This window comes from Lissotriton helveticus, chromosome 2_2, assembly GCF_964261635.1.
Source record: "Lissotriton helveticus chromosome 2_2, aLisHel1.1, whole genome shotgun sequence".
NCBI classification, from domain to species: Eukaryota; Metazoa; Chordata; class Amphibia; order Caudata; family Salamandridae; genus Lissotriton; species Lissotriton helveticus.
This window is the reverse complement of record NC_136060.1, coordinates 470,803,181-470,829,306: the sequence shown is the minus strand read 5'-3', so window position 1 is coordinate 470,829,306 and position 26,126 is coordinate 470,803,181.

Genomic DNA, 26,126 nt, shown 5'->3' with positions numbered 1-26,126 from the left:
CTCCTTGAGCAATGAAATATTGATGTATATTTGGATGTCGTCCGTGTACATATGGTAAGAGATGTTGGCGGTATGAAGAACTTCGGTGAGTGGCTCTAAGTAAAGATTAAAGAGGGTGGGGGACAGGGTTGAACCTTGGGGTACTCCAACCATGACCGGGGTGGGAGCTGATAGGTTGACGTTAATGAGGAATCTCTGAGAAATGTTATGGAGGAAGGACCTGAACTATTCTAAGACAACGCAATCCAAACCCATCCTGAGTTTAAGGCGTTCGAGTAGTTTTTCATGGTTGACCGTATCTAAGGCGGAGGATAGATCTAAGAGGATTAGAAGTCCGGTTTCGCCTTGGTCTAGGGCTTGGAAGGCATCGTCCACGAGGTGGAGCATAGTAGTTTCAGTGCTGTGCCCCGGTCTGAATCCAGAATGGCATTCATCAAGTAGGTGGAAGTTGTTGATGTGCTGACTTAGTTGCTGTTGTACACACTTCTCTAACACTTTGGCTAACAGGGGGATATTGGAGATAGGTCTGAAGTTGTCAGGGGAGGCTGGATCCAGCAATGTTTTTTTTAAAATAGGGAGGACTTGGCCGGCTTTCAAGTGGTCTGGAATCGATCCCTACTGGAGAGAGGTCTTGATTATTGCAGTCCAGCTAGGAACAATGGATTGGGAGGCAGCAGCAAGGCAGTTGGATGGTAGCGGGTCATTAAAGTGGTTATTTGGGTTTAATGTAGAGAGGATTTTCGAGATGAAGTCTTTGTCATAGTATTCAAAGTCGGTCCAGTGTGCTTGATTTTTAGGTGAGGCCAGTGGGGGTAGTGCGGAAAGGTGGGGCAGGTCCGGAAGGGGTTGAGAGTATGTGGCGGTACTGAGTTCGATTCCTAATGCCGTGATTTTATCAGCGAAGAAAGAGGAGAATTCCTCTGAAGATATTAGAGACTTAGGAGACTCTTTCTGTGTTTTAGCCAGTTTATTTGATTGGTGTTTGACCAGTTCAAGAGCTTGCGGGGTCTATTCTTGGCATTCCCCAATTCCGATCTGAAGTATTCTTTTTTAGAATGGAGGATGTGCTTGTTGTAAGAGTTTCTCGCCTGGCGGAGAAGTTTTAGATGCGTGGCAGAGGGGTGCTGTCCCCAAATTCTTTCAGATTGCAGTAGGGATCTCTTCTCCAAGTTAAGGGAACCAGTGAGTCAGGGGTTTCTGTCTTTGATTTGTGTTATTTTTAGTTTTAAAGGGGCATGGTTGTCCAGAATGTTCGATATAGACGCTGAGCAATGTTCATTGAGGTCACTGACCGTAGTTATATATGCGAGGGGGGGAGGTCAGATTTGCAGCGACCTTCCAGTTTTATAAGGTGAAGGTTCTTAGTGTCTCTGATCCAGCGTTTGGGAATCACCAGTTGCGGTGTCTTTGTCTTGTGGGTCCCAGCTAAAATGAAGGAAATGGCATGGTGGTCAGACCAGTCACATGGGTCTATGGAGATAAGCTTGACTGAGGATTCCGTAGAAATGATCCAGCCAAGGGTGGCCCCTTTTGAGTGGGTTGGCAGAGAGCAGGCCTGAGTCAGGGCTTGATCAGTTAGGAGGTCTTTGGTGGCGTTAATGTAGGGATCTTTAGGGTCATTCCAGTGCAGGTTGGAATCACCAAGGAAAATCTCTTTGGCATTGGAGGAAATCTTAATTGTGATGATTTCCAAGAGGTGATCGGTGAAAGAGTCGTTCGAACCTGGGGGGTGGTAAAAGATGTGCAAGTTACAAAGATGTAATGAGTTGCTGCAAATGGAGAGGGCGAGGTATTCGCAAGAGTCAGTGGTGTCCGCCGTGAGTTCTGTGACAAGGAGGCAGGATCGGTAGATGCAGGCGACGCCTCCTCCTTTCCTGCCTGAATGTCTGTCAAGTCTAGCAATGTTGTAGTCAGGAGGGACTAATAAGTCCAGGCAAGGGGAAGAGTATTCAATGAGCCAGATTCGGTTAATATAGCTAGATCTAAATGTTCAGCCATGCAACCTATTATCCTGGGTCATGTCCCTCTTGGGATTGAATAGCTATAAAATTACTACACACTGGGTCATATAGTGTGATTCAGGAATACATGATTGCCTCTGCCGCATGCAGGGGTGGCAAAATAGTGAACATAACCGATGGGTTAGGGGTCTAGAGGTGCCAAAGGCCAGTGTTAGAACCAAATTCTGTGGTAAGTATGGTAACTGAGGCCCACAGACAAATTCACTAGAAGATGTGGTTATAAGGGATCATGGCCATAGCTGCAAATGGAGACAGGAATGTAGACCAAAGAACTAGCTTACTGTCAAGGGTGGGTCCTTGCCCCCTTTCTATTTTGTCTTTATATTAATGATTTAGAAAGCTATATTAATCAATGGCATGTTGACGTTCCAAAGATAGGCACTAGAAATCTTCCGGCATTACTCTATGCCGATGACTGTGTGTTAATGTCCAGAACCAGTGTGAGCTTGCAAAAACTTGTCACCAAATTCAATGATTTCATGACTGATCTGGGTTCAAAAACTAACATGGCCAAGTCATACTCTATTCTGGCTGGCAAATCTCCCCCCTTTTAAAATCATGTTTTATTAATAATGAAAAGTTGTACTATGTCCCAACTTTCTCGTATCTGGGAATCCCTTTTTACCAGAAAAGTACTTGGCATCATTTAGTTGAAACAAGGGTCAGTAGTACATATTTAGAGGTGGGTTTTGGGTTTACAAAGAAACTAGGTTCAAGACCCATCAAATCGATAATGAATATTTACAAAGCTGGCTCGTGTTCTGTAATTTTGTATAGGGCTGGAGTGTGGGGCTTTTGTAACCCAACACGTCTCCAGACATCTTAGAATAATTTTCTTAGACACCAATTAACAGTTCCAAGCAGTCTTCCCATTATCTTCCGTCATAATGAACTTGGCTTGACGCCCTTAACCCATCGTATACTAATTGCACCAATCTTATTATGGAATTCAGTATGGGCAAAAGTTGAGCCGGCCCTTAATCGCGCAATTATATTGGATTGTTTTAAATTCTATCATATACAGAAGATGCCATGGCTCAAATATATAAAAAAATCAATTGGAGACAGTGGGGTTGGGGGATTGCTTTTACAACCCAGAACATATTGTTAAGATCCCAAAGATTCAGCTGAAAAAAGACCCTTTATGATTTTTAAAGTTGACCAGGGAGCACCGGGAGTTAGGGAAAAAGAGTGTTATGGAATATTTCCCTCTAGTACGCTCCGCAAATGTTGAGCCCTACCTCCCTTTTTATTTTTGCCACGCGAAAATGTTTTATCTTATTAGATTCAGGTTTTGCATCGCACACTTTTTGGTTTTCTACCCGCTCAAAGCTTATTGTGATGCTAAACTAGATAGTTGTCCGTGTGACTCTAAATTAATATAGTACATGCTGTTTTTTTATCACCTGTATACCAAACCGAGGCAGGATTTCATCATCTCCCTATTAAAAAGTGTCGGCCTGCCTTATACCACCTCCAGCTATTAAATGATGAATATACATGTCTAATGGTTTACAGGTATATTTCTACAGCTGTTCACTTACGGTCTGAGGTTGGGAAATGACTCTTACATTTTTTCTGATTTTAACAAACTTTTTGATACATCATGGTTTCATGGTTTTTTGGGATACAGTGATCAATATATGTTGTCCTTATGTTGATCTTTGGCTGTTGTTGGATGGTTTTTATATTTTCTTTTTATCTGTTAACTAGTGCCATGCTGGTAGTTGTTGGAATAATAATTCAACTTAACACTGTTACTTCGCTGATTATGAATTGCTGTTGTCAAGAAGCCTATTATACTTTTTTTTTATTAATTGTGTTTATTTCGTTTTTTACAAATAACAAAACAAGGGCACACTGTGCAAACATGTAGCCAGTCATTACATGGATAAATCTAAGAGTGTAATAAACATCACAGCACTTCATATCTAGTACAGGTTGCAGCACCATACAAGAAGGTTTGCCATATTAGTATTTGGGATACATTCCAAGGGACAAGATTAACATGGAATCGCAGAGGCACAACAATCCAGGCACCTCAACCAGCTCTGCTGCATAAAGTTGCGTCATCTTTGCCACCTCATTGTACACCTCTCACTTCAGACATATAACAAAGGAGGGAGTACAAATTCAGATCTCAAAGGTTATCAGAAAAGAGAACCACGTATTAACTTACATAGTATTAACCTAGTAAAGATTCCGTCTCCACACACCCATCCTCTGGCACCACCTGTTCCGTCGACATCCTTGACCACTCCAAAACTTGATCACTCCAAAAATGGCTCCCAGATATCCTTTGGGCGAGATGTGGAGGGCATTTGTTCCCAGAACAGTTTTAACTGAGCGTGGCCATATGTCACATCCCGTAGCCAAGCCATATTGTCTGGTACTCGCTTCCTACCCCAACAAAATGCTACCTGTCTGCGAGCATACAGCAACAGTAAAGCATGTAATTTGCGTCTGGTGGGTACTGTGTCATGTACGTATCCTAAGATCCCCAGTAACGGAGTCGGTGGGTCCTTTCTACCAACAATCTGATTTACTGCACTAAATATCTTGCTCCAAAACATGTGCAGATTCGAACATTCCCACGCCACATGAAGAAAGGTAGCCTGGTCCTGTCCGCTTCTCCAACATCTAGAGTCCTTCCTCAACCCCATGCGATGCAGACTCACTGGCGTCCGGTAATACCTATGTAAGAACTTGAATTGTATCAACCGCAACCGATAATTTGGCGGCAGTTCAGTCAATTGATTACAGCAATATCTCCATTGCTCCTCCGTCACCTGTGGACATAACTCTCCATTCCAAAGTTCCATTGACCTTGGTTGCAATACTGGGTAGTTGGCTTGCATGACTGTGTACAGTCTTGTTATCAATTTTTTGGGTGACTTTGACTTTAATACATTTTCTAGCGGTAGCATCGTCTTGGGAGCGTCAGGGAACTGTGCGTTCAGCGTACGACATGCTGTGCGTAATTGGTGATATAGAAAACTCTCAGCGAACGCCACCTCATTATCATCAATAGCTATAGGGGGAGGTCTAAAGAGACCCTCCGGATAAAGGTCAGCAAATGTGTGCAGTTTCAGCTTAGCAAGTAGCGTCTTATCAACACCTTTCTCCATACACGCCAGCAGCGGATTGCTTGCTAATAACATTGACGGCGCATATAATGTCACCATACCCGCTCGCTTTTGCAATTCACGCCACACCCAACATAATGTTCCAGCTGTATCCACATCTCCCCTCGGTCGACTGATAGTGCTGTATAATGCCACCCCTAAAGGCGTCAGAGCCACAGCATCCCTTTCAACTGCAACATGGGGTTGAAATGGAGTCTCATGTACCCAAAAGTGGAGAAATTGAGCCTGTGTGCATAATGCATATAAATGCATATCCGGAGCCCTGAACCCCCCCTGTCGCAAAGGAAGAGTCAGGAGATCCCAGGAGACCCTGGCCTGCCTTCCCGCCCACTCCAAGCTCAACAACTGCGAACGCAGCAGACTGAAAAAGTGTTTAGTAAGTGGTATCGGCACGTTCACAAACAAATAAAGAAACTTCGGCAATATAACCATTTTAGCCAGCGCTATTCTACCCGCCACAGATACAGGTAATCGCGACCAGAGAGCCACTTTCCCTTCTAGCCAGGTATAGGCCCTCCCAAAGTTTAGTGTCCAAATATCTTGAAGTTTACGACTCAACCATACCCCCAGGTATTTAACTTCAGTAGCCTCCTATCTAAGGGAGAATTCAGGGCAGACTTCCTTTGTGCCGTCAGTCAGTGGGAACACTACAGATTTTGACCAATTTATAGTTATACCTGCAAATCCTCCAAATCTTATAAAATCCCGCAACACTGGGTCAAGGTTCACCTCCGGGTCCAGAATATAGAGCAGAGTTCTTCAATCTGTGGGGCGCCCCCCCCCAGGGGGGCGCGACACCATTTCAGGGCGGGCGCGCACTCCACACTAAGATCTTCCCTTTGTTGGGGTTTTGCTGTTTCGAGTCGCAAGCCTTCAGCCATTTCAAATGGGATTTTTTTATTATTGTAGAGCTCAGGTAACAGAGGGTTGGAGGGGGTAGGGAGGGGAAATAGATGCCCGTGCTTTTGTGATGTAAAGAGCTGAGTTAATTGAGTTAAATGTCCCAGGAGGTGTGATGTATTTACTATGGGTACTGTATCGATCCCCCTATTTCTTTTTTTTTTTTTTTTTTTTGAAAACCTTTATTGACATCAAAAGGAAAGACAAGTCGAGGCCTACAACCAAGCCGGCCGGCCGCCATGTGCAAAATAATCAGGAGTCACCAGGCAAATATCACATAATCAATCAGTACAAAGCAGAGGCCGTACAATCGTAGAAGGGGAGAGGAGATAAGAAACCAAAGGGCTAAAACACAGGAGTAAATAAGGCTTAATTTTATAATATGGGGAGAAGGCATATGACAGGCTCACTTGCAACACGGAGGTATCCGGTATCCCAAACCAACCTCAACATTAATAAGGGGGCATGGGGGCAAATTATCGGGGGAACGATACAATGCATTCAAGAAATCAGGATGTGCGAGACACAATCAGCCCCTGAGCATTATCCTCGTAACATGCCCACCACCCAAGACACTACCAAGCCAGAACAGAGGGAACGGAAAAACAATGCATCAAAACCAGCCCGTCATAGTAACCTCTGGGACACAGGAAGGGAAAAAGGGGGCGGGGGGGAGGGACGAAGTGGGGAAGGGGAAGAGGAAGGGAAAGGAAAACGGAGAGAAGACTAAATAAAAAAAATAAAAAATAAAAAATATGAAAAACGAAAGGAAGAGGACACGCCAACACAGGCCCCCCGTGGCGGGAAGACAGGAGACAAAAGGAGTAGCGGCCCAAGTGGGGGTATGGCGATCGGGGAGAAAGACAGCCAAAACATAACAGGAGGAATAACGACGCCACACCCCCCACCCGAAACACACCATAGGAGGTCGGGTCAGACGCGGCCTCACGAAAAAGAGATACAAAAGGGCCATAGAACCAGAAGACAAACAAAAAATAGAGCCCAACCCACCCATCCCACCCTGCACCCCTGTAGAAGGCTATGGCCCACCCTTCAAACAGCGTGCCTGTCGCCCTAAACCAGAACCCGAAATATAGCGAGAAGTAAGAAAGAGACAAAAAGGCAACAAAAGCGGAAAAAAGAAGACAGGAGGGAGGAGCAGAAGAACTATAATCCAAACGGGCAGCCGCAGCCCTCCGCCCAACCAGAGAAGCACAGTCAAAAACAGATCAGGACGACACCCCATCATGGGCCACAAAACATGAGGAAAAGGGGACCTCCCACCTTTCTACGAGTAGAAACAATTATGCTACTAAATCGTATACCGGGAATCAAACAGAAGTCGTACCCTTCACCCCCAACCTTTTCGAACGATAAACCCCACCCACCACATGGCAATGTAAAACCACATACTAAATACGAAATCAGCATATAATCGAGTGGAATGGTGACTAGCATAGTTACGTGGGGGGTAGATAAATCCACAAGGGAGCAATAGTCCAAACAGAAAGTATAGATGCATCAAAGATCGCAGCACGAACAATGAAAAACAGGAGTTCAGTTGCGCCACTGGAGCGGGCGATGTGGCCCCAATTATAGACACAGGCAAAGTCATCGAAGCAGGCACTGGAAGCAGTCCGCCAATAGTTTCAGGCAACAATGTCAAACAGGGTTGCAGTACAGCATCCAGGTCCCCGGGGTCCGAACCTTGAGAAGCAGGGCGCCCCAAAGTCACCGACACACTACACGATCTTCGATCAGTGGCGGAGACACTAAAGTCAATCGAGGGGGGCGAGGCAATGAAGTATTCGAAACAAGAGGGCGACGAGAAGAAACGGCTGCCCAAAATGGCGGCAGATCGTGGCGGACCCACCGAGACGCCCAGGGCCAGGGAAGCGTGTAGGGATCTCAGGGCTTCCAGGATCTCTCTGACCGTCGGCTCACGTCCATCAGATCTGCTCCCCACACCAATAGGCAACACGGGCCCGCCGCCACAGGGTGATTCTGGTTGCAAAGGGTCGGCCGCCATTTCGTGAAGCAGCCCAATCGCCACTCACCAAGACCCCCGGAAATAACAGTTCGCAAATGTAGGACTTTACAAGCTCCGGGGGTCCCCGCAAGGGCGGCCTCGATGCCAAAAGGATATCCGCCCCAAACGGGTCTCCGCCAGCACCAGCACCGGTGCCCCAAACAAGCGGGGTCCGGGCCCCGAGGACCAGGGCCGACGGACAAAGCAGCGGCGGGGAGAGACCCCTTCACAGAATCAGGTCCCCAGGCCTCTCATCCACGTCGGCCGCGCGGCCACCAGGGCAGGCCCGGGTCAGGATCGCCGGGATCTTCGCACATCGGTTCCCAACACTGGTTCTCGCTCTCGGCCGGGGCCGAGAGCCGTCGGATCCCACCGACCAGGTCCTGGTCCAAGTCTCGCAGAGGCCCCGATCTCTCAGAGGCCACAACTCCGGAGCCACGGCACACCGAGACCCCGGGGTCGGATGGTAAGTACAAATAAGCCGTTATGTTACCAATGCCCCAAAAATGTGTCGTCCTCGCACAGGATAAAAGACAGGATAAGCAATCAGGACGGAGGGCTGCGGGAGCCGAGCTAAAGGGCGACCATTACGGCCGCGAGCTAGGCTCCTCCCCGATCCCCCTATTTCTGACCCTTGTCTGGTTAATAACTAACTAGCAGCCATTCAACGGCGCAAATACCCGTTATCTGATTAACCATACAACGGCACAGAAGCACGTTATCAGATTAGGTCATAGCGCACGCCACCTCATTAGGCACGCACTATTTCTCCAGCCCCCTAAAAGGCATACAGAGTTCTCAAAACAAACTCAAACCTACAGCGACCTGGGAAAATCCCCGCAGCCATTGTTTTGATTTCACCGAGAACTTCAGTAAAGAATGTGCTAACGACCAGTCCGTATGACATCCTTATTGACGTATTTATGTCCATCCTTACGTCAATCTCGGCACCTTTCAGGTATAAATATTACCGACATTGCCTTAAGCAAACACACGCGGTGGTGACGAGATTGGAGCAGCGAGACTTGCCGATGAGCCCAGCTGAGAGCGAAGCCCACAGACGCTGCCCCTCCTTTCTGACGCGCTGAGAGGACGCTGCCTTTTCTCCTGCCGAGAAATCCAGCCCGGCGCTTCCAGCAGCCCTTGCAGGCAGCTGGGATATCAAGCCCTGAGATAGAGATACCAGCCCTCCAGCCTTCTAAATACCAGGTACAGAACTGAATAACCCCTTGCAGAGAATTCTTGAAGCAGACCCTTGGCAAAGCAAACTTAACTTAAACTGTTATTTATCTACTCCCGCCCACGTATTAGGCTTAGGTCAGGTACACTGGGGTAGGCGTAGTTAGAAACACCAGTTGAGTACGATTAGTCAATGTATATATGTATGTATCTATTTTATCCATTTTAAGTATCATATGGCTCAGAAACCATATCAATGCTTTTACAGTATTATTTTATAATTCTGTTTTTACTGTATGCACTTTACTTAACTATAAGTATTACAATGATAGCGATTCATTTCTCATGTACGAGAAAAGAGACTGGTCAATAAATCACATCTTTTATTGAACACGCCCGTCTCTTCCTTTTCTCTACAATCTGGTGAAACTAAGAATGCACTGAACTGAGTAAAATAAGTTGTCTTTTGTTTTCACACGACTCTAGAGATACACTCTTGATTAGGGGAGAGCAAAGTTGTCATGTTCTATGGTTGTCAGAAACTAAATCCCTTCTTGTCTATCCAGGGAGGTTAAAATCCTCCTTGTCTATTCGAGAAAGTTTCTAGTGAACTCTGAGCTAGCTGGCAAACACTAAACTTTAAGTCTAATATCGTCAGTAGAAGACCTAGTTAACCTCTGCCCTAGGTCTATACTATTGAAGGTATTATTCCAATGCGCAGAGCCTATTGTGATAATAGAAACTACACTACAGAGGAGGTTAATTCTCAGAGCTGAAATGCTTCAGCTGCAGTGGGAGGCAGGGAGTCTCCTGCTAAAAACGATAGCAAGGAAACAGACAGTCCTGTTCCTTCAGGTTCGATTTTATAGCCAAGTCTGAAATGACCATCTGTTCCTTGCTTTCAGTTTTAGCAGAGGAGACATCCTGCCTCCCACTGCAGCTGAAGCATTTCAACTCTACAAGTTTAACCTCGTCCTGGGAGGGTTAGCTCTTTGCAAAAGGAGACAAAGTTTCTTTTAAATTTACACAGAGCTTCAAGTTGCCAAAAGAACAATGCCAGCTAGCCATGTGTTTAAACAGCATGCAAAGTCATAGTCTTGTCACTAAATGTGCTTATAAAGAAGTATGTATACATTTTTAATTTGACTTTTCTGTCTTTGTTCCATTTTATTATCAGTCGTGGATCATTCAGGCAGCCCTAGAAGACAACTAACAGTGCTGTCTATGTATATTTGCTGTTCAAGGTATGCACACAAAAGTGCTGACAATACAGCTTTTGGTGGCTGTTTATTTTTTGTTTTTGTACTGCCCGGGACATCAAAATAATGAGCTGGCAACCCTAATCATGAAACTGGAAGTTTGTTGTAAGATCAGCACATTTATTTCCTCCAGCCTGATCCCTGGTTAATGCCATAATAGCAATAGTTTAACATATCTGAAACCCAACGCTGTCGTCCATAGCATGCTGAGGTACTGCAAGTGTCCGGGAATGTAACCTGCATTCAGACAACTTACTCTTCATTCTCGCCCTTCACTTTCACGCTCACCCTGCACTCACAGCAATCACAATGCACTCACTGATCACCTTGCACTCACACAATTCACTCGATCACACTGCACTTACAGTGATCACTCTGCACTCACACCATTAACCCCCTTACCCTGCACTCACAGTGACCACTCTGCACTCACAATGCACTTGCGCTGTTCACCCTGTACCTCACCATGCAGTCACACAAGCACACTACTCACCCTGCACTCATGTGACACTTCACTCACCTATCCTCCTTACTGCTCAATCTGCAATCTCACTCAAATAAGACCCACTCTGCACTTACATCCGCACACAAATTCATATGGTCACCTCACTCACCCTGCAGTCACTCCTCTTACCCTACTCTCACACTGTTGCATGGCTCACCCCGCACTCACATGGTACTCCTGCCACCCAAACAGAGCAGAGGGTTAATGTGCCTGCTACAAAGAACGTGTACCATGCAGATCAAAGAACTGAATGTGAGTAAACAATGGGTAGTTCTATAAAAAAACAGAAATGTTTGCCAGAAAGGTGCTATAGAGAGATGAGGTGCATTGTTGGTGAGTGCTAGTGAGGACATTCATGGAGGAGGAGAAATGGGGGAGGGGTGCCAAAACAGACCGTTCCACTGTGTACGACCAGTGCTAGGGCCATCCCTGGCTGGGAGTATTCGCCCCCACCCGAAGTTTGGGTATAGCTGCGCCCCTGTACACAAGAATGGGCATGTCATGCCCCATCAAGGTTTTCTTCCTAAATTACAAAAGGACACATTTACATGCACTGAAATCCAGCCTTTCAGGGGGCCACTTGATAGAGGCAGCTCTGTTTTTGCCCTAATGGCCTGAAATAATTCCTAAACAGATTCTTGTAAATACTGTTTTGTTTCATTTCTTTTTAATGTGATTGATGTGAGAGTCTATTACTATTTGCAGAGAAATGTTTTTGTTTTATGCAACAACCATAAAAAAGTTTATTTTAGATCAAAAGGAGTCCTCACATATGAGAAATTGGAGGATATCACAGATATTATTCGCTGCAAAATTTGTGGGCAGCTGCTTTGTAACAGTGAAACACTCCTCACTATCTCTGAATATTAGATGTAAACACTTTTCGAATTTCGACCATAGCGCCTGTGCACTGTTAGTAGCCTGGCTAAAGATAGTATGTTAGAGCTGAAAGTGAATCATTTAATCTCAAAGCTCTTCCGAACAGGGGCCCCCAAAATAGTATTGGCCCGAGGCACCCAAAATCCTTAACATGTCCCTGCCACCACAAAGTCTGTCAGACAACATTACTCTGAAGTAAAATAGGCAACATCATTCAATTATTATCAGTTCTATTTTTTTTAAACACAAGCCCGACGTGTACTATACCCCCACTGCTTCAGGCAAGCACCTTATCGTACCACTAAGGAATTCTCAAATAGGTGTTCGTTCAGCGCCATCTCTGTGGACTTTCACCTTTGTCTTCAGATCCATAACTGGTTGTTGGGAAACGATCCCATTGTAATGCTGCCTAAAACGTTTGTTAATGGTTTCTAGAGAAGAATTGTTTCTTGTGTACCAACTCTGAACTAGGGGGTGCTCGAAATATCTGATAACACTGTCTTCCTTACAGTCAATGTTTTGGCTGAAAATGTCTTGCCTTTCAGTTCGTCGTATTTGTGTGACATTGGGTTCTCATCATTTGCGGTGCTAAAGACTAAGTGTCATTCAAGACTGGATGTGGAGCACAACCTGAGGATGGCAGTAGCAAAAATCCATCCACAGATTGACAGTCTATGTGGCTAATAAACGGCACACCCATCACATTTATTTTGGTGATATTATTAATCTGTCATCCTAGTAAAAACAATTTGCACACATTTTATCTTGGAAAATTGTGTTTGGAGCTGTGTAATAAGCCTTTGTCATTTCACCACACCCACTCACAAACCTGCAGTTTACTAAACATTCTTATAGTGTTGAACATTATTTGCCGGATATGGCCGTGATAAGCGTGTGGCGGTCGATTATGTAGTGTACCAGATTCCAGAAATTTTCATCAGGTGATGGGGGGCCCAACATCTAAAAAAAACTTCAGCCGGGGGGGCTCAACCTACAAAAGTTTGAAGACCTCTGATATAGAGGGTTACATCATCAGCATAAAAAGATATCACCAAGCTGCGCGCACTAAATCCTATTCCGCTAGCGGTGTAATGCTGTCGTACTCTTGCAGCCAACGGTTCCATAGCTATAGTAAATAATAGAGGTGACAGCGGACAACCTTGTCTCGTACCCCTCGATATGCGGAAAGGACCCGACACCATACCATTGACCCGTACACAGGCTTCAGGTGCTTCATACAGCAATTTTATTCATTTAAGGAACAGAGGGCTGAAACCCATGCGCTGCATCACCAAAAATAATTATGACCACTCCAAGGAGTCTAACCCCTTAGTGGCATCTAGAAATATCGCCGCAGCCTGAACAGTAGGGTGTAAGTAATGTATGGCAGAGAACAGCGTACGCAGATTATGCGACGTCGACCTCTCCGGGATAAAACCTGATTGATCCAGGAGGGCAATCATCGGTAACAGTGGTTGGAGTCTGTTCGGCAACAGTTTGGCATAGACCTGGGCATCAACATTTATCAAAGAAAGAGGTCTATAAGAGTCTAGCTCAATTTCCGACTTCTCAGGCTTCAACAATGTAATAATCGTAGCTTCTCTCATTGATTGGGGCAGAGTATCTGTTTCTAACGCCTCCTAAAATACGGTTAGCAGTCTCGGAGCTAGCTCCTCAGCATACGCCTTGTAGAATGCAGTGGTCAGGCCATCAGGGCCTGGAGCCTTATTTAACGGTAAACTCTTAATCACTTGAATCACATCCTTTTTCGCTATGGGTAAATCCATGTACAATCTTTGATTGTCATTAAACCACGCTCGGCAATGGAGTCTAAAAATTCTGTCATGTTGCTTTCCTCCGCTATCCCAGTCGTCTTGTAAAGTACAGAGTAAAACTTCTTGAATGCCTGCAGTACTCCCTCCTGACCCCTCACAATGTCGCCCTCTACATCTTTAATTTCATGTACATATGCTGCCCTTGCTATTAGTCGTATCATGTTCTCCAGTGTACGCCCCGGTCGATCTCCCTCCCCATACTGTCGGGCCTCCGCATGTTTCCCAAGAAATTTAATCTCTCTGGCAGCTTCTTCATCAAATTCCAGCAGCTTAGTTTTGAGAAGGCCCGGTGTCCTACGATCCCCGCAACTACACATATCTTATCTAGTTCCTTAATCTCTTTTTCTAGTCCTGCCAGTGTCCCTCTAATAGCCTGTAGCACCCCTGCTTGTCTTACAATACATTGCCCTCGTATAACAGCCTTGAAGGCATCCCACAAGACAGATGCAGTTTCCACTGTCCCCTCATTGTTCTCAAAGTATACTTCAATGTCCTTTTGAATCTCTTCCTTGAAGGCCTCATCTAACAGCGCGTTTTGTGGTAGCCGCCAGGTTAAAGCTCTGGATGGGGCACCTGGTATTGATAATCGGAGCAGACAAGGCGCATGATCAGATAGTGATTGCGCCATATGGGCCACGTCCACCGTCCAGGTCACAACGTCTCTGCAGATTAACCAAAAATCCAACCTGGACCAGGCTTGGTGTTGAGTGGAAATACACGTTCCCTCCCTCAGGCCTGGGTGCCTTTCTCTCCAGATGTCTAGGAGATCGCCATCCATCATTATGTCTTGCAGGGCCACACATGCCTGCGGATGTAATGATCCAGCAGTACCTTGTTTATCAGCCTCATCAGATATTACTGCATTACAATCTCCCCCCCAAATCACAGTGTGGCACCCTATCCCTCTGATTTTGGACCATATTTGGTGGAAAAACTCTGGGGAATCCGATTTGGGGCCATATTTCGCAGCAAATGTCACTTCTACATACCCCAGGCTTCCATTCAATATAACAAAACGTCCATCCGGGTCCACATATGAATATGCACATCTCCAATACAACCCCCTTCTGATCAGAACAGCAACCCCCCTTGCATAGTTCGAATATATTGCAGAATATACCTCCCCCCACCGGCTATTTTTAAGCTTCTGAGATGGCTGCACATTCAAATGCGTTTCCTGTAGGAAACAAATAGCTATGGCGTGTCTTACTAAATATGCATGAACTAGCCTCGTTTCCGACCATGATTCAAACCTCCTACGTTCCAAGTTGCAATATTCAAAGAATGTCCCGTAGACGTCATCCCAACACTACAATCTTACATTCTCGCCCTACTTGCTTGCAACCCGTAACCAGCTGCGCTACTGTGCTACGCATATTTACTGTAATTCGTGGCTTCAACAAAGAACTAACCCAAACCCAACCACTCCCACACCAACCCCCAATTAGGTTTTAGTATAACCCACCCATGCGCAATCATTATAAACGTAAAAAAGAACAAGGGGAACCTTCCCAGGGGGCGAGGGTGGACCGGCCTACTCCCCCTCTTTCGCAGGGTGACCAGGGGTTACTGCCAGTGCCTACTACTTAGTCCATATATATTTAGCTTATATTTAACACATTTGGTTCCGGGTGGGTAGGAGAGCCCACCGGATTCTCAATAGCAAATTAAAACATTTCCAGTTATCCATAAAGCAGCGTAATGTAACGAACTTAACAACTACACTTCAACAGCTGAACTGAGTATAGAGAGTTCAAGCGTAAACAGCATTATTACATTATTATCACTTAGCCTGCCAGCCTGAGATCCATCTGCAGCTCCTTTCTTCTTAGACCCCTTGCCTGCGACATGTTTGGCAAATTTAAGTGCAGATTTTGCGTCTGTGAAGAAGTGCACTGTTCCATCATGGGACACCTTCAATTTTGCCGGATATAGCAAAGAGTATGGAATTTGTGCTTGCAATAATAGACGCTTGGCCGGTAGGAACTCTCTCCGAGCTGCTTGCACCAGCGGGGTAAAATCTAGATAAAAAGGTATTGTTTTTCCTTGGTGCGTAACCTGTCCTTTCTCGCGTGCCAGTCGCAGAATGGTGTCTCTATCCTGATAATTCAACAGCTTTACCAGTATGGGGCGCGGTGTACTCCTCACAGGTGGATTCGGACCCAATGTCTGGTGCGCTCTCTCCACAGTAAATACCGCAGATAGGTGTTGGTCAAATAGCTCAAGCAACATGTCTGACATGTAGGTTTCCATTTTCGACATTGCCATCGTCTCCGGTATTCCCGTGACACGTAGGTTGCTCCTCCGAGAGCGCGCTTTTAAGTCATCATTTTTTTCCCGTATGATCCCTAGCAGCTTGTCCATGTGGAGGAGTTGTTCCTTTGTTTCTGACTGGAATTCTTGAAATTCCACCTGTCTGTTTTCCAGGCCATCCAGCCTTGTTTCATGTACTGACACTTGTGTTTTCACTGCGTCCAATTGCTGCGTCAGCGTGTCCAATTTAGAGTCAATACTTTTCAATCTAGAGCGCATTTCCAGCAGGAGAGCCTTCACATCTTCATCACCCGCTCCAGACTGCATGTCCATATCTGCGCCACCCTGTGCACCTCCGCTCGTCTCGTTTTGCCTGGTAGAGCGCCTGGAATCAAACGTGATCTTTGGTTGTTTCAGATCTTGCTTGCCCATAGTTCCCCCAGGTGGGGCCTCGTGCTCCAAGTAATGTTACCAGGAATAGTACCCTATTTCATGTACTCCGTCTCTGCAAAAGGTCCTAGCGTCACCCTCAAACACTGTCACCTGGCGCGGTCGTTCACAGCAAGTAGGCCAGTAGCGTTAGCAAGAGCATCTCCTTGTGCCCTGTATGGTGCACCCAAGTATAGCGGTTTGGCAGTGTATTGCGCAGTTCGTTAGTCTCGCCACATCCCCCAATGCTTTTTGCAGCGCGATTTGAGTGCCCCAGTGCTCATCCACTTACTTAATACCGCAGTGTCTCCCCAGAATGGCGTCGCAGGAGTACGGCGTCAGGTTAACCGATTCAGGAGGATCAGCTTGTAATTCCTCTCCCTCGATCTCTCCAACCAGGTAGTTTGTTCTGCAAGCAACTAGTATCGGCTTGCAGCCGCGGAGGGCACTAGATTCACGAGCACGAGTGCAGAATATTGCGAGCGTATTTCACCTAACAGGGCTCAATTAAAGCGCTTCACACTCCACCTTTCGCAGCCTTGGTAGGGTCCTGCCAGATATGCGGCGTCTCAATGGTATGCCATCTTCATGTAGTCCCAAGCAAAGCCGCCGGTCCCACCTTGTGCAGTACACCGTGGTTGGTCAGAGCCAATGCCCCCCGCAGCGCCTCTCCAGCTGCGTCCAGCTCAGAGTCGTGAGTTTCTCTGGTGTGGCCTGTGCTTTCCCCCTCAGCTCACCGCTTAGTGTTCACTTTCAGGAGACGGAGATCCTGTGCGCCGCCATTTCGACCGCATTCAGACGTGCATGTATTTACACTTGATTCCCACCTTCTCAGCCAGTCCAAGAGCCGACCTACCGCCTCATGTATGTGTCTGCCTCCTCCGATATAGGCTGGTGGTATTTTGGCACAGCTCCCGTAGGTGTACGTCGATGGGGCCTACGGTCCGACATACCTTCCCGGGCTCGATTTTGGTGTCAACGTCTCAGGCACCTCCTTTCCAGCCGCAGCTCTACACGGGCTGATTTCACTTCACGGCCTGTATCCTCAATATCGTGGCGATTTTCTCCGTTGTTTCTCCTGTTTGTGCGCAGCTCTCTCCCCCGTCGGCAGATATGTGTAGCACCACAGCGATGGTTTGAAAAACAGGATAAATGTAGGATTAAGTCCCCGGTCGGTGGAGCACGCTCAGAAGGCGGCCATCTCGCTGCTCGGCTAGCCACGCCCCCTAGAAGCCTATTATACATTGCTGGTTTTATATCTTATATGTTTTTAATCATTGGACGTATTCGTTTATGGCTGTAGGTAATCCGAATAAAGATTACTTGACTGACTGAACCAGCTTACCAGCCACTGAAGGTGATTCCACACCTCCAATCTGCCAGGATAAGAGATAGAAGAACACATTTCTACCTTTTATGACAAGTTATACCACCAATGTGAGGCTGCTATAATGCCGTACCAGGAGATGCTGCAAAATGTAGGCCTGTTTTACCCGTTAGCGATGCAAACTAGCCCCACCCATCAAAGTGAATACTGCAGAATACAGGGCCAACCTAACTACCCTGGAAGGAGATGCAACATAACATAAGGAAATCTATCTGCAATCAGCATCAGAGCTGTACACCTGCGACCAGAGGCGATGGGGAGAAAATGTCACTTAATGAAACACAAGAATGAACAAAATTCAATGGGTCTCAAGCCATAATAGGAAGAAAAAGATCCCAAAAACTAATAAACATGAACAGACCTCAAGTAGTGACATCTGTCAGTGAACAGTTAGCTTCAACAGGCATGCATTGTCTTCAAACTTTAATAGGTATAAAGGATCCTTTAAGCTGGTTTAGGCATCAATGGGGCTCAAGCCGTAACAGAAGTCATTACGTCCAAGCTGTAACAAACATAATAGACACCTAGCGTTAAGTAGCATCAGTGATTCCCAGACTGTAACAGGCATCAATGAGTCTCAAACTATAACAAGTTACAATGGGATCCAAGCTGTAATAAAGCTTAAATGGGCTCCATGCTTTACAGGCATAAATGGGATTCAAGGTGTATTAGACATCAGCGAGCCCGAGCTATATTATGCACTAGTGGGCCGCAGGCAGTATTAGGCATCAGGGGCCCTCAAGCGGCAACAGGCCGCAGTGGGTCCTGAGCTGTAAACGGTCTCAGTCGGTCCAAACTGTAAAATGTATCAATGAGCAGCGAGCTGTAACCGGTCTCAGTGGGTCAAAACTGTAATATGTATTAATGGGCAGGGAGCTGTAACCGGTCTCAGTGGGTCAAAACTGTAACATGTATTAATGGGTAGGGAGCTGTAACCGGTCTCAGTGGGTCAAAACTGTAACATGTATCAATGGGCAGGGCGCTGTAACAGGTCTAGGTGCTCATTAGGTCTGAAGCAGTAATACATATCAAAGGGCTACGAGCAGTAACAAGCCGCAGTGGATGCCAAGCTGCAATATGCGTCAATGGGTAGCGATCTGTAACAGGCCTGAGTGGGTCTCGAGCTGTAATATGCATCAATGGGTAGCAATCCGTAACAGGTCTGAGTGGGTCTCGAACTGTAATATGCATCAATGGGTAGCGATCTGTAACAGGTCTCAGTGGGTACCAAGCTGTAACATGTATCAATGGGCAGAGAGCTGTAACAGGTCTCAGTGGGTCCCGAGCTGTAATATGTATCAATGGGCAGTGAGCTGTAACAGGTCTCAGCGAGTACCAAGCTGTAAGATGTATCAATGGGTAGCGATCTGTAACAGGTCTCAGTGGGTACGAGGTTGAATTATGTATCATTGGGCAGCGATCTGTAACAGGTCTCAGTGGGTCCCGAGCTGTAACATGTATCAATGGGCAGTGAGCTGTAACAGGTCTCAGTGGGTACGAGGTTGAATTATGTATCATTGGGCAGCGATCTGTAACAGGTCTCAGTGGGTCCCGAGCTGTAACATGTATCAATGGGCAGTGAGCTGTAACAGGTCTCAGTGGGTCCCGAGCTGTAATATGTATCAATGTGCAGTGAGCTGTAACAGGTCTCAGCGAGTACCAAGCTCTAAGATGTATCAATGGGCAGGGAGCTGTAACAGGTCTCAGTGAGTACCAAGCTGTAAGATGTATCAATGGGTAGCGATCTGTAACAGGTCTCAGTGGGTACGAGGTTGAATTATGTATCATTGGGCAGCGATCTGTAACAGGTCTCAGTGGGTCCCGAGCTGTAACATGTATCAATGGGCAGTGAGCTGTAACAGGTCTGAGTGGGTCTCGAGCTGTAATATGCATCAATGGGCAGTGAGCTGTAACAGGTCTCAGTGAGTACCAAGCTGTAAGATGTATCAATGGGCAGTGAGCTGTAACAGATCTCAGTGGGTCCCGAGCTGTAATATGTATCATTGCGCAGCGATCTGTAACAGGTCTCAGTGGGTCCCGAGCTGTAACATGTATCAATGGGCAGTGAGCTGTAACAGGTCTGAGTGGGTCTCGAGCTATAATATGCATCAATGGGCAGTGAGCTGTAACAGGTCTCAGTGAGTACCAAGCTGTAAGATGTATCAATGGGCAGTGAGCTGTAACAGGTCTCAGTGGGTCTCGAGCTGTAATATTTATCAATGGGCAGTGAGCTGTAACAGGTCTCAGTGAGTACCAAGCTCTAAGATGCATCAATGGGCAGTGAGCTGTAACAGGTCTCAGTGAGTACCAAGCTCTAAGATGTATCAATGGGCAGGGAGCTGTAACAGGTCTCAGTGAGTACCAAGCTGTAAGATGTATCAATGGGTAGCGATCTGTAACAGGTCTCAGTGGGTCCCGAGCTGTAACATGTATCAATGGGCAGAGAGCTGTAACAGGTCTCAGTGGGTACAAGGTTGAATTATGTACCAATGAGCAGAGAGCTGTAACAGGTCTCAGTGGGTACGAGGTTGAATTATGTACCAATGAGCAGAGAGCTGTAACAGGTCTCAGTGGGTACGAGGTTGAATTATGTACCAATGAGCAGAGAGCTGTAACAGGTCACAGTGGGTACGAGGTTGAATTATGTATCAATGGGCAGCGAGCAGTAACAGGTCTCAGTGGGTGCGAGGTTGAATTATGTATCAATGGGCAGAGAGCTGTAACAGGTCCCAGTGGGTACGAGGTTGAATTATGTATCAATGGGCAGCGAGCTGTAACAGGTCACAGTAGGTCCGAAGCTGGAACATGTATCAATGAACACCAAGATGTAATAGGACTCAGTGGGTCCGAAGCTGTAACAATTCGCAATGGATCCCAAGCTGTAGTATGCATCAATGGGCAGTTAGCTATAACAGGTGTCAGTGGATCCCAGGCTGTAACATGTATCAATAGACATTCAGGTGTATCTGGTCTCAGTAGGTCCCAAGTTGTAATATTTTCCAATGGACAACAAGCTGTAAAAGGTGTCCGTGGATCCCAAGCTGTAAAATATATCAATGGGCAGCAAAATCTAACAGGCTCCTAAGCTGTAATATATATTCTTGGGCGGTGAGCTGTAACTGGCCAGAATGGATCTCAAGCTGTAATATGTATCAATGAGCAGCGAGCTGTAACAGGCCTCGGTGGATCCCAGCCTGTAAAATGTATCAATAGACACCCAGATTTAACAGGTCTCAGTGGGTCCTAAGCTGCAATATATATGAATGGGCAGTGAGCTGTAACAAGCAGCAAAGGGTACAAAGCTGTAATATTTATCAATGGGCAACTAGCTGTAACATGTCTCAGTTGGTCTGATGCTGTAACGTATGAAAGAACAGCGAGCTGTAACAGGTGTCAGTGGGTACGAAGCTTTGTTATGTATCAATGGGAAGTGAGCTGTAACGGGCTGCAGTGGGTATGAAACTGTAGTATGTATCAATTGGCAGCAAGCTGTAACAGGTCTCAGTGGGTCCAAAGCTATAGTATGTATCAATAGGCAATGAGCTGTAAAGACATCTCAGTGGACAGCAAGCGGTAACAAGGATCAATTGGTAGCGAGCTGTAACAGTGAGTCACAAGCTGTAATATGCATCAATGGGCAGTTAGCTGTAACAGGCTGCAGTGGGTCCAAGTCTGTATCATGCATCAATGGGCAGCGAGCTGTATCAGGTCTCAGTGTGTCCTGAGCTGTACCATGCATCAATGGGCAGCGAGCTGTAACTGTTCTCAGTGGGTCCTGGGCTGTAATATATATCAAGGGACAGCGAGCTGTAACAGGCTGCAGTTAGTCACAAGCTGTAGCATGTATAAATGGGCAGTGAGCTATAACAGGTCTTATTGGATCCTGAGCTGTAACAGGTCTCAATGGATCCTGAGCTGTAACAGGTCTCAGTGGATCCTGAGTTGTAACAGGTCTCAATGGATCCTGAGCTGTAACAGGTCTCAGTGGATCCTGAGCTGTAACAGGTCTCAGTGGATCCTGAGCTGTAACAGGTCTCAGTGGATCCTGAGCTGTAACAGGTCTCAGTGGATCCTGAGCTGTAACAGGTCTCAGTGGATCCTGAGGTGTAACAGGTCTCCATGGATCCTGAGCTGTAACAGGTCTCCATGGATCCTGAGCTGTAACAGGTCTCCATGGATCCTGAGCTGTAACAGGTCTCCATGGATCCTGAGCTGTAACATGTATCAATGGATCCTGAGCTGTAACAGGTCTCCATGGATCCTGAGCTGTAACAGGTCTCCATGGATCCTGAGCTGTAACATGTATCAATGGGTAGAAAGTAGACACAGTTGCTGCAGGCCGGACGGCGTTGCCAAACAGAGCACTTGTAGCGCTGGGATTTATATTTTCTGGAACACAGACACCTGAATGTACTGATCTTAAAATATCTATAATTCTGGAATTTTTCTTGTTAATGGACTTGATGTGGCCTCCCAATCTCAGTGTCTCACTGGATAGCAAGCTGTACCATGTATCAGTGGACAGGGAGCTGTGACACGTCTCAGTGGGTCTGAAGTTGTACCATGTATCAGTGGACAGGGAGCTGTGACACGTCGCAGTGGGTCTGAAGTTGTACCATGTATCAGTGGACAGGGAGCTGTGACATGTCTCAGTGGGTCTGAAGTTGTACCATGTATCAGTGGACAGGGAGCTGTGACATGTCTCAGTGGGTCTGAAGCTGTACCATGTATCAGTGGACAGGGAGCTGTGACATGTCTCAGTGGGTCTGAAGCTGTACCATGTATCAGTGGACAGGGCGCTGTGACATGTCTCAGTGGGTCTGAAGCTGTACCATGTATCAGTGGACAGGGAGCTGTGACACGTCGCAGTGGGTCTGAAGCTGTACCATGTATCAGTGGACAGGGAGCTGTGACATGTCTCAGTGGGTCTGAAGTTGTACCATGTATCAGTGGACAGGGAGCTGTGACATGTCTCAGTGGGTCTGAAGCTGTACCATGTATCAGTGGACAGGGAGCTGTGACATGTCTCAGTGGGTCTGAAGCTGTACCATGTATCAGTGGACAGGGAGCTGTGACATGTCTCAGTGGGTCTGAAGTTGTACCATGTATCAGTGGACAGGGAGCTGTGACATGTCTAAGTGGGTCTGAAGCTGTACCATGTATCAGTGGACAGGGAGCTGTGACATGTCTCAGTGGGTCTGAAGTTGTACCATGTATCAGTGGACAGTGAGCTGTGACATGTCTCAGTGGGTCTGAAGCTGTACCATGTATTAGTGGACAGGGAGCTGTGACATGTCTCAGTGGGTCTGAAGCTGTACCATGTATCAATGGACAGGGAGCTGTGACACGTCGCAGTGGGTTTGAAGTTGTACCCATTATCAGTGGACAGGGAGCTGTGACATGTCTCAGTGGGTCTGAAGCTGTACCATGTATCAGTGGACAGGGCACTGTGACATGTCTCAGTGGGTCTGAAGCTGTACCATGTATCAATGGACAGGGTGCTGTGAAACGTCGCAGTGGGTCTGAAGTTGTACCATGTATCAGTGGACAGGGAGCTGTGACATGTCTCGGTGGGACAGGGAGCTGTACCATGTATCAATGGACAGGGAGCTTTGACATGTCTCAGTGGGTCTGAAGCTGTACCATGTATCAGTGGACACTGAGCTGTGACATGTATCAATGGACAGGGAGCTTTGACATGTCTCAGTGGGTCTGAAGCTGTACCATGTATCAGTGGACAGGGAGCGGTAACTGTCCCAAACTTTATTCCGTATTAATGGGCAGTGTGCTGTAACAAGGTGCAGAGGGCACAAGGCTTTAGTATGTATCAATGGGCAGCGAGCTCTAATTGTTCTCAGTGGGCCCAACTCTAGTATGTATAAATGGGTAGTGAGCTGTAACAGGCTGCAGTGGGTCTCAAGATGTAACATGTTTCAATGATCCGTGTGCTGTAACAGGCTACAGGGGGTCTCAAGATGTAACATGTTTCAATGGGTAGTGAGCTGTAACAGGCTGCAGTGGGTCTCAAGATGTAACATGTTTCAATGATCCGTGTGCTGTAACAGGCTACAGGGGGTCTCAAGATGTAACATGTTTCAATGGGTAGTGAGCTGTAACAGGCTGCAGTGGGTCTCAGATGTAACATGTTTCAATGGGCAGTGTGCTGTAACAGGCTGCAGTGGGTCTCACAATGTAACACGTTTCAATGGGCAGTGAGCTGTAACAGGCTGCAGTGGGTCTCAAGATGTAACATGTTTCAATGGGCAGTGAGCTGTAACAGGCTGCAATGGGCCCAATCTGTAACATGTACAAAAGGGCAGAGAACTGTACCAGGTCTCAGTGGGTTCCAAGAGGTAACATAACATGTGTATTCGTAAAGCACATGTTCACCCAGAGGTATCTTGGCGCTAAATAACAGATGTTTATTTTTACCCAACGGTACTCATTTTATCGACCTCAGATGGATGAAAGGCTGAGTGGACGCACCAGGATTTGAACCTGTGACCATGAGGTCGAACACAGGCCCCTGAAGTGGATGCATTAGTCCACTGAGCCACCAAGCTGTAATTGCCATTATTAGACCTCAATCTGTGACACACTCTAATGCCTCATAGGCCTCATGCAGCTCTGGGCTTCAATCGGACTCAAGCACTAATAGACATTAATGTGATTCAAGCTGTAACTGCCATCAATGGGTCTCAAGGTGTAACAGGTAACAATCACCTTCATTCTATAATATGACTTAATGGTACTCGAGCTCTAATAATCATTAATGGCCCCAAAGCTAGAATAGGCATCAGTGAGTTTAAAATTGTACACTTAGTAATGTGTATGTGTGTGTAAGTAAAAGTTGATGTCAAAGGGCGTGTAATGTCACTTCCGCTATGCCTGGCATTTCGGGCAATTGACGTCCATGTATATCATATCAGTTGTTGCTTCGCAGCAGTTTGTGTTACGCCAGTAAGGTATTTTATGTGTCTAGCTTAAGGTGTGATTCTGTGGTGAATGACTACTAGAGTGAAACCCCTCCAGTTGTAGAAAAATTAAAAAAATGCTGGAGCAGTTAAGTTTTAGTAAACACCAATGCTTGAAGTATTTCAAGCATTACCCTATAGATTTGCTTGATTCCGGTATCAGCTAAATATAGTGCCTCTAGATTATGGTAAAGGCCCCTCAACAGATGGATTCTCACCAAATACAGGGTTGTTTCCTCAATTGCATCGACATCAGCCTCACCAGCTGTGATATCAATTTATTGCCTATTTCTGTTAAACATTTTTACCTAGTGAGAGTTTTTAGAAATAAGTTGTAAACCATACTGTGGACAGGTAATGTGTACTACCACTCCCTCGGCAACCAACACGAGTTCTGGATTTGTGGTAGGACTGAGAGATGTGAGGGTTGTCTGAAATGTGTGCATTTTTCTTTCAAAATAACGTTTATTTAGTACAACTATTGAACTGATGACACACGCTGAAAGACTTCTATGCACTCGAATATTGAAGTAGCGGCTGCTCCCATGGTGAAGTGGTGCGACAGTAGGTCCCACGCTGTAACGTGTATCAATGGGCAGCGGGCTGTAACAGGCCGCAGTGGGTACGCGGCTTTAATATGTTGAATGGGCAGCGAGCTGTAACTGTTCTCAGTGGACCCAAGCTGTAGTATGTAACAATGGGCAGCGAGCTGTAACAGGCCGCAGTAGGTCTCAAGATGTAACATATTTAGGTCCAACGCTGTAACATATATCAATGGGCAGCGAGCTGTAACAGGCCGCAGTAGGTCCCAAGCTGTAATTGCCATTGTCATTAGACCCCGAGCTGTGACACGCTCTAAGGCCTCATAGGCCTCATGCAGCTCTGGGCATCAATCCTCCCCAAGCAGTAATAGACATCAATGGGATTCAAGCTGTAATCAGCATCAACGGGTCTCAAGGTGTAACAGGTAACAATCGCCTTCATTCTATAATATGCATCAATGGTCCTCAAGCTCTAATAGGCATTAATGGCCCCCAAGCTAGAATAGGCATCAGTGAGTTTAACATTTTAAAATGCATCAGTGGATTCTCAAGATGAGCTTCACAGTAGACCCTGTGCCTGGGCACGAGTTACTTGGTAAAATGACTGATTCCAGCTGGTTATGGCACCCCTGCAACATGCAACGATGAGCGTGTGCTCCCAGAATGGAGAAAGATGATGTGGACACGACATTACCAGGCCCTTTACTGCAAATGCATATCTATATTTTCAAAGACATTTTTTCTCCCATTTATCACCTTAATTGACCACGTGGGTAATTTGATCGGGG